Source organism: Mauremys reevesii, linkage group 4 (genome assembly GCF_016161935.1).
Source record: "Mauremys reevesii isolate NIE-2019 linkage group 4, ASM1616193v1, whole genome shotgun sequence".
Classification (NCBI taxonomy): domain Eukaryota; kingdom Metazoa; phylum Chordata; order Testudines; family Geoemydidae; genus Mauremys; species Mauremys reevesii.
The window spans coordinates 98,881,623-98,887,113 of NC_052626.1; positions in this window are offsets into that span (position 1 = coordinate 98,881,623).

A 5,491-nucleotide genomic window follows, 5' to 3' on the forward strand; every position below is an offset into this window, starting at 1 on the left:
CATCAATGTTTTATCACTTGTTTACAAAGTTCGTTGTAAAATATAGCTTTGGGTATGTATGGGTTTAGAATTTTTAGTCTAAAAATGTACTTTAGTTTTAAAGGTTGATAATGTTCTATGACCTTGGATCACCAGTCTGAACAGTGAGGTTTCTTCCTGCTGTAGTGTTAACCTCAGTCAGGAAAAAAGTCCCTCTTTAAAGATCGTTCAGCACCACTGCTAGTCCAATGGCATCTCTAAACATTTCTGTGTTTCCTGCCTGACATAGGTCAGTATAGATTCTACTTTTAGGTTTCGTCTACACTATCAAATTGCAGTGTGAGGGACTCTTGTCATAGAAGGGTCTGAACTATGTTTCAAGTCCTTATGAATCATGCTAGAGCCTTGGATTTTATAGGGTAGGCACAATTCACTGTATAGATGGGACTAAGCTATGTTGTGAAGTTAAAACTGCTCCAACCATGTTCTAATTGGCTTCCCAGCACGGTAGCTTTTTATATCAGAGAAAGGACCTTACCTTACAGTTCTCTTCTTTTGCAAAAACTTAATTGGCTTCTAGTCAGCTGTTCCATATGTATCTTCAGTGGATGCCAAGAGAAATTCCTTGAACAGTCCCTCATCCCTGAGAACTACTTCGGTGTATCTGAACACTACAGGCATTGGAATGAAAAGAACAGAAAAGAATGTGGGGGTAAGGCCCAGTTATGGAACACTTGCGATGCCTTCTTTTCATTGGAAGGAAATTCAGCAAGTGATTAAGAGGTACAGCTCTCTAACAAGAAAACAGTGTCTGTCATGAAGCAAGTGGGGAGGTAAGAAGGTAAATGTAGCTCCTTTGAAATATCAAGGCATTTTGAACTCTTAGGTAACCTGTTATCTTTGGAGTTGTATTACCCTAGTAAACAATATTTCCAATACACCATTACTAAATGTATTTTGCATTTGATAATAAAACAAAACTATACAAACTTGTAATGACTTTTCTTTTGTGTGCACTATCTTCACCTTTTTCTTTTGAACATACAGTAAATTTTTAGCTGAATCTATAAGTAGTTGAAGTGTTATGAAATAGTTTTTATAGGCACTTAGAATTACTAAGCCAACTTCAATGCACTGGCTATTCTCCTTGTAGAATAGATTTAATTTGTTTGTAGTGTCAGAGCAAAGTAAGAAAACATGATGTTTTGCCATTTCTGAGGATTTTAATATTTTGCACAAACAATCCTAATGACTAATTGTGGAGTACTGTCATTTTGATGCTGCTCAGACTAAGACAATTGCCATATTTAGGGATTTAGGATGATACAAATCAGACACTGATGACCAGATGAGATCATCTGTGCTGATCACTTATTTATTTTCAATGAATTATTGAAAGACCCAGAAGTTTTGAAAGTAAAACTTCACTCATAGTCTTCAAAGTTAATGATGGATCTATATGTCCAATCTACAGAATGCTGTCCTGTAGCAGTGGGATTGTTCTTACATGTTAAAAGGACCTAATTAAGAGGCTTTTTATCATAAAATTACAATAGCAAATAAGGAAAGTGTTCTTCCTTTAAAATACCATTGAGTGGACTATCCCATTAAGCAGAGTAAAACACTTTTTTTGTGTTAAGCTTTTCAAACTCAGTTCGCAATCTGTTTTGGTTGGTCTGTGCTGGTAAATGGTATATGAAATAGATGGATATTCACTAGTGTGAGATAAACTAAAAGAGAATTCACCTTAGGAAATTTTGGAAATCTCTCACCCTATGGTTTGCAATGGGGCCTACGTGTTCTAAGCCTGTCTGCCTTAATGATGCTCAGCCTTTTACTGGGAGGTAAGGCTGTAGCAAGCTGGCAGTTGGGGGTGATACCAACCCCATTCAGTGAAGGGAAATATTGAACAAGAGGTGGTCTTGATGCACCTTTGAAAATTATTTTTTAACATTAGTAAATAGTTTAAAAGCCATGTGGAATATTATAATGCATGTTGTAAATGGTGCTATGTAAGAGTTAGGTTCTATTTTAATGTCTTTGTAGCACTGTGATTATGCTGTGAAATACTAATAAGTAAAATTCTAGCACAGCTTCATGAGGGGTGATATCTAAGATACATAGATATAGTGAGGCTCTCTAACATGGCCAAAAAACATTATGTACAGTTTACTAGGATTTGAAAAGGAAGCCCCTGGATATTTCTAACTCTTTTGGATCCACCAAAAGAGAATTACAACTTTTCAGGTCAATCTGTAGGAGAAAGTTGTTCAGAGTTTGTCTAGATTTTAAACTCCTCTATATTGTAGCACCTATCTTCTCTCCCCCCCCCCCCCCAAAAAAAAATTTCATTGCTTTAATTCTACCACCACTGTACTGATGATGTGTTCCCTGTGCAGGCTCTAGTATTGTTTTCTACATCCACATTTAGTACTTTGGCAAAGTGGTGAAAGTCCTGCTTTACCTTTTAATGAAGTAGAATCTCCACTCTAAGAAGATCAAAATCAGAAAGATTTGCTTTTGAGCTGTATATATGCAAGATTAACCTGATTTCATTCCAACAGCTGTCAGGTGTAGTTGGGCCTCAGCACATGTGGCACTTCTGCAAGTGACAGAACAAGCTGAAGAAGTTCACAGCTCTAGATATGCCTTTACTGCAGAAAAGAATCCTGTGGCACCTTATAGACTAACAGACGTTTTGCAGCATGAGCTTTCGTGGGTGAATACCCACGTCATCAGATGCAAGTAGTGGAAATTTCCAGGGGCAGGTGTATATATATGCAAGCAAGAAGCCTGCCCCCCTCGTTCATACATCAACCTCTCAAATTCAGTGGTGCATAGAAACTTGAGGGATATCTACACTGCAAATTAAGGCAATTTGTAGTGCAGGTGTGTATACCTACAGTAGCTTTAATCTACTGAACATGACTAATAATAGCACTGAAGACACAGGGCCCCTGATCATCAACCAAAGTATGTCCCTGGGGGGCTTGTACAGGCTAGCTCACCCATGCTGCCATATCCTCACTATCACTTGCACCAGCTAGATGAAAGTTAATGGGGGTATGTCTATCAGTGCTGCAATTAAACAATCTATAGTATAGATGTGCCCTAGGGTAGCTAATGGTGTGGATTGGAGCCTGGGCTCCACTTTCACTCAGACTCAACCTACCCACTTTACAGTGACGATGCAAGAGAAATTGCATTACATTTCACCTATACCTCAGACACTCACTTGGAAGCCAGTTTTGCTGTGTATTGATCGTAGAATCATAGGGTTAGAAGGGACTGTAAGGGTCATCTAGTCTAACCCCCCTGCCAAGATGCAAGATTTGTTACAGCTAAACCATCCAAGACAGATGGCTCTCAAGCCTTTTGAAAACCTCCAGTGAAGGAGCTTCTACAACCTCCCTAGGCAGCCTGTTCCATTGTCCTACTCGTCTTACCGTTAGGAAGTTTTTCTTGAGATTTAATCTAAATCTGCTATGTTGTAATTTGAACTCACTGCCTCCTGTCCTGCCCTTTGTGGCAAGAGAGCGCAACTTTTCTCCATCTTTTTTATAGCAGCCCTTCAAGTAATTGAAGACTGCTATCATATCCCCTCTTACTCTCCTCCCTTACAAACTAAACATACCCAGTTCCTTACTTCATGTTGTATTTCAAGATTTGTGGGCAGGTGTTATATAGGAAATTTCTTTATCTCTTTAAGTGTACTAGATTTCTGGTTTGTGGTTTCCCTTTAATGTTGTTCATTACTTTCAATTCTACAGTTAAACAATTAAAAAAAGACAAAGGAGAAAAGCTACATTTCACTAAAATGTCCACATTGCTCTCTGGATAAGAGTGAGGGAACAGCTTATTAGTAGCTCAGACCAACAGCTTCTTTAGAGAGCTGTCAAGTGTTCAGATATTGGCAATTCTGAATGCACAAAGCCCAACATAAGCAGCTGGGTTCTGCTTCTGTTGGGGTATGTTTACACTGCAATATAAACCAAGAGCCTAAGCCCCCTTCTGTTTACACACAAATCATGCTAACCCAGGGTGTGATCCCAGGATCTCCTGGGGTGGAGGGTCTGAATCAAGCCAGGACCCAGGGTACTAGTTCCATTGCTTTGCAGCATAGACGCAGTCACACTAGATGTGTTCTCTGACAGTTTGTCAAAAGTATCCCACAATCGCCTGGTCTGACTTCCTTTATCCTCTGGATAGTCAAGTTTTCCCATTCTGCACCATGAACAAAGAGCTAGGGCAGCCACATTTTGGGGCAGTGCTAGGAAGTCTGAGATATGGGTGGTTGGACATGATCTTGGATAATGCAATGTAGATGCTGGAGACCCAAGGTTCAACAATTCATAACCTAGGGTTACAAATGAGTTAAAAAAATCAGGGCCTGCTAACTCTAGTTCTACTCACCTGGGGCTTACAGTTCAGTGTAGACATACCCTTGGAGGCTGGTGATAGCAGAAACATCATTCTACTTCCTTTTAAACGAGTTAAATTTGGTGGGGAAGGGGATTCCCTGGGAAAACATCTTGCTTGCTTTCCTGAAAAACACCAAAGGCAGACTCAGAGTATTTCCAAGTACTTCTTTAGACACTGTAATAATTAGTCTACTATAGCCTTAATGTATGTGATAAGCCACTGGGCCCATCAGACATAAAGATCATTCACTGAGCCAAGCTAAAGATTTATCAAAGGCATTGTTCAGTCTTAAACCTTTTCTGTGTGGTTGGGAGTGGAGGGGGGAATAAATTTGCTTCTGATCTTGAATTATCAGATGTTTTTCTTTCTCAAATCTTGATGACTGAATCCTTATCACTTGTGTGTGTGAAAAGCATGGTTAATTAAACATCAATGCATGGATTACTTCTGATCCTTTCCCTCTCAAGTGAAACAATGTTAAGTTTCTAATCTATTAGATTTAATACATTTGAAAAGATATTCAATATTAGGTGGCTAATGTTTTTGTGCGCCTAGCTAAAATTATTTTAAAGTATACTTTGTATTTGATTAGTTTAAATTCTCAACTAATTGTCTTTACTATTTTGAGAAAAAATAAATTAGCTAATATGTGTTGCAAGTATGTGGGATGTCTTGAATGCTAAACATTTCACAAAGGTTTTGAGCACATTAATTAGTTTCAGGTATAATTAGACCAATAATTTTTAAAATAACCCTCTCAATTTTCCTTAACTCTCAATATGAATAAAAATGTTTTAATGGGAGGAAAAATAAGGGGAAATGGATAATTCCTGGGATATAAATACTTCCCTGCAGTGCTGAAAACCCAAAAGAGTTGTGGTAGAGTATGAGCTATTGAATGGAACTGACTAACTTTTTCACGCTGAGTGAAGTGTAAAACAGACAGCCTAAATGGTGAAATTAGTAAAGCAGATAGTTTTAAAATTCAGTTTTAATAATCTAAGGTATAATTAGAATTAAAACATTTTTTAATTATTTATCTCAATAACATCTCTTAAATCAGGGAACCTAAAATCTAATGCAAATATAA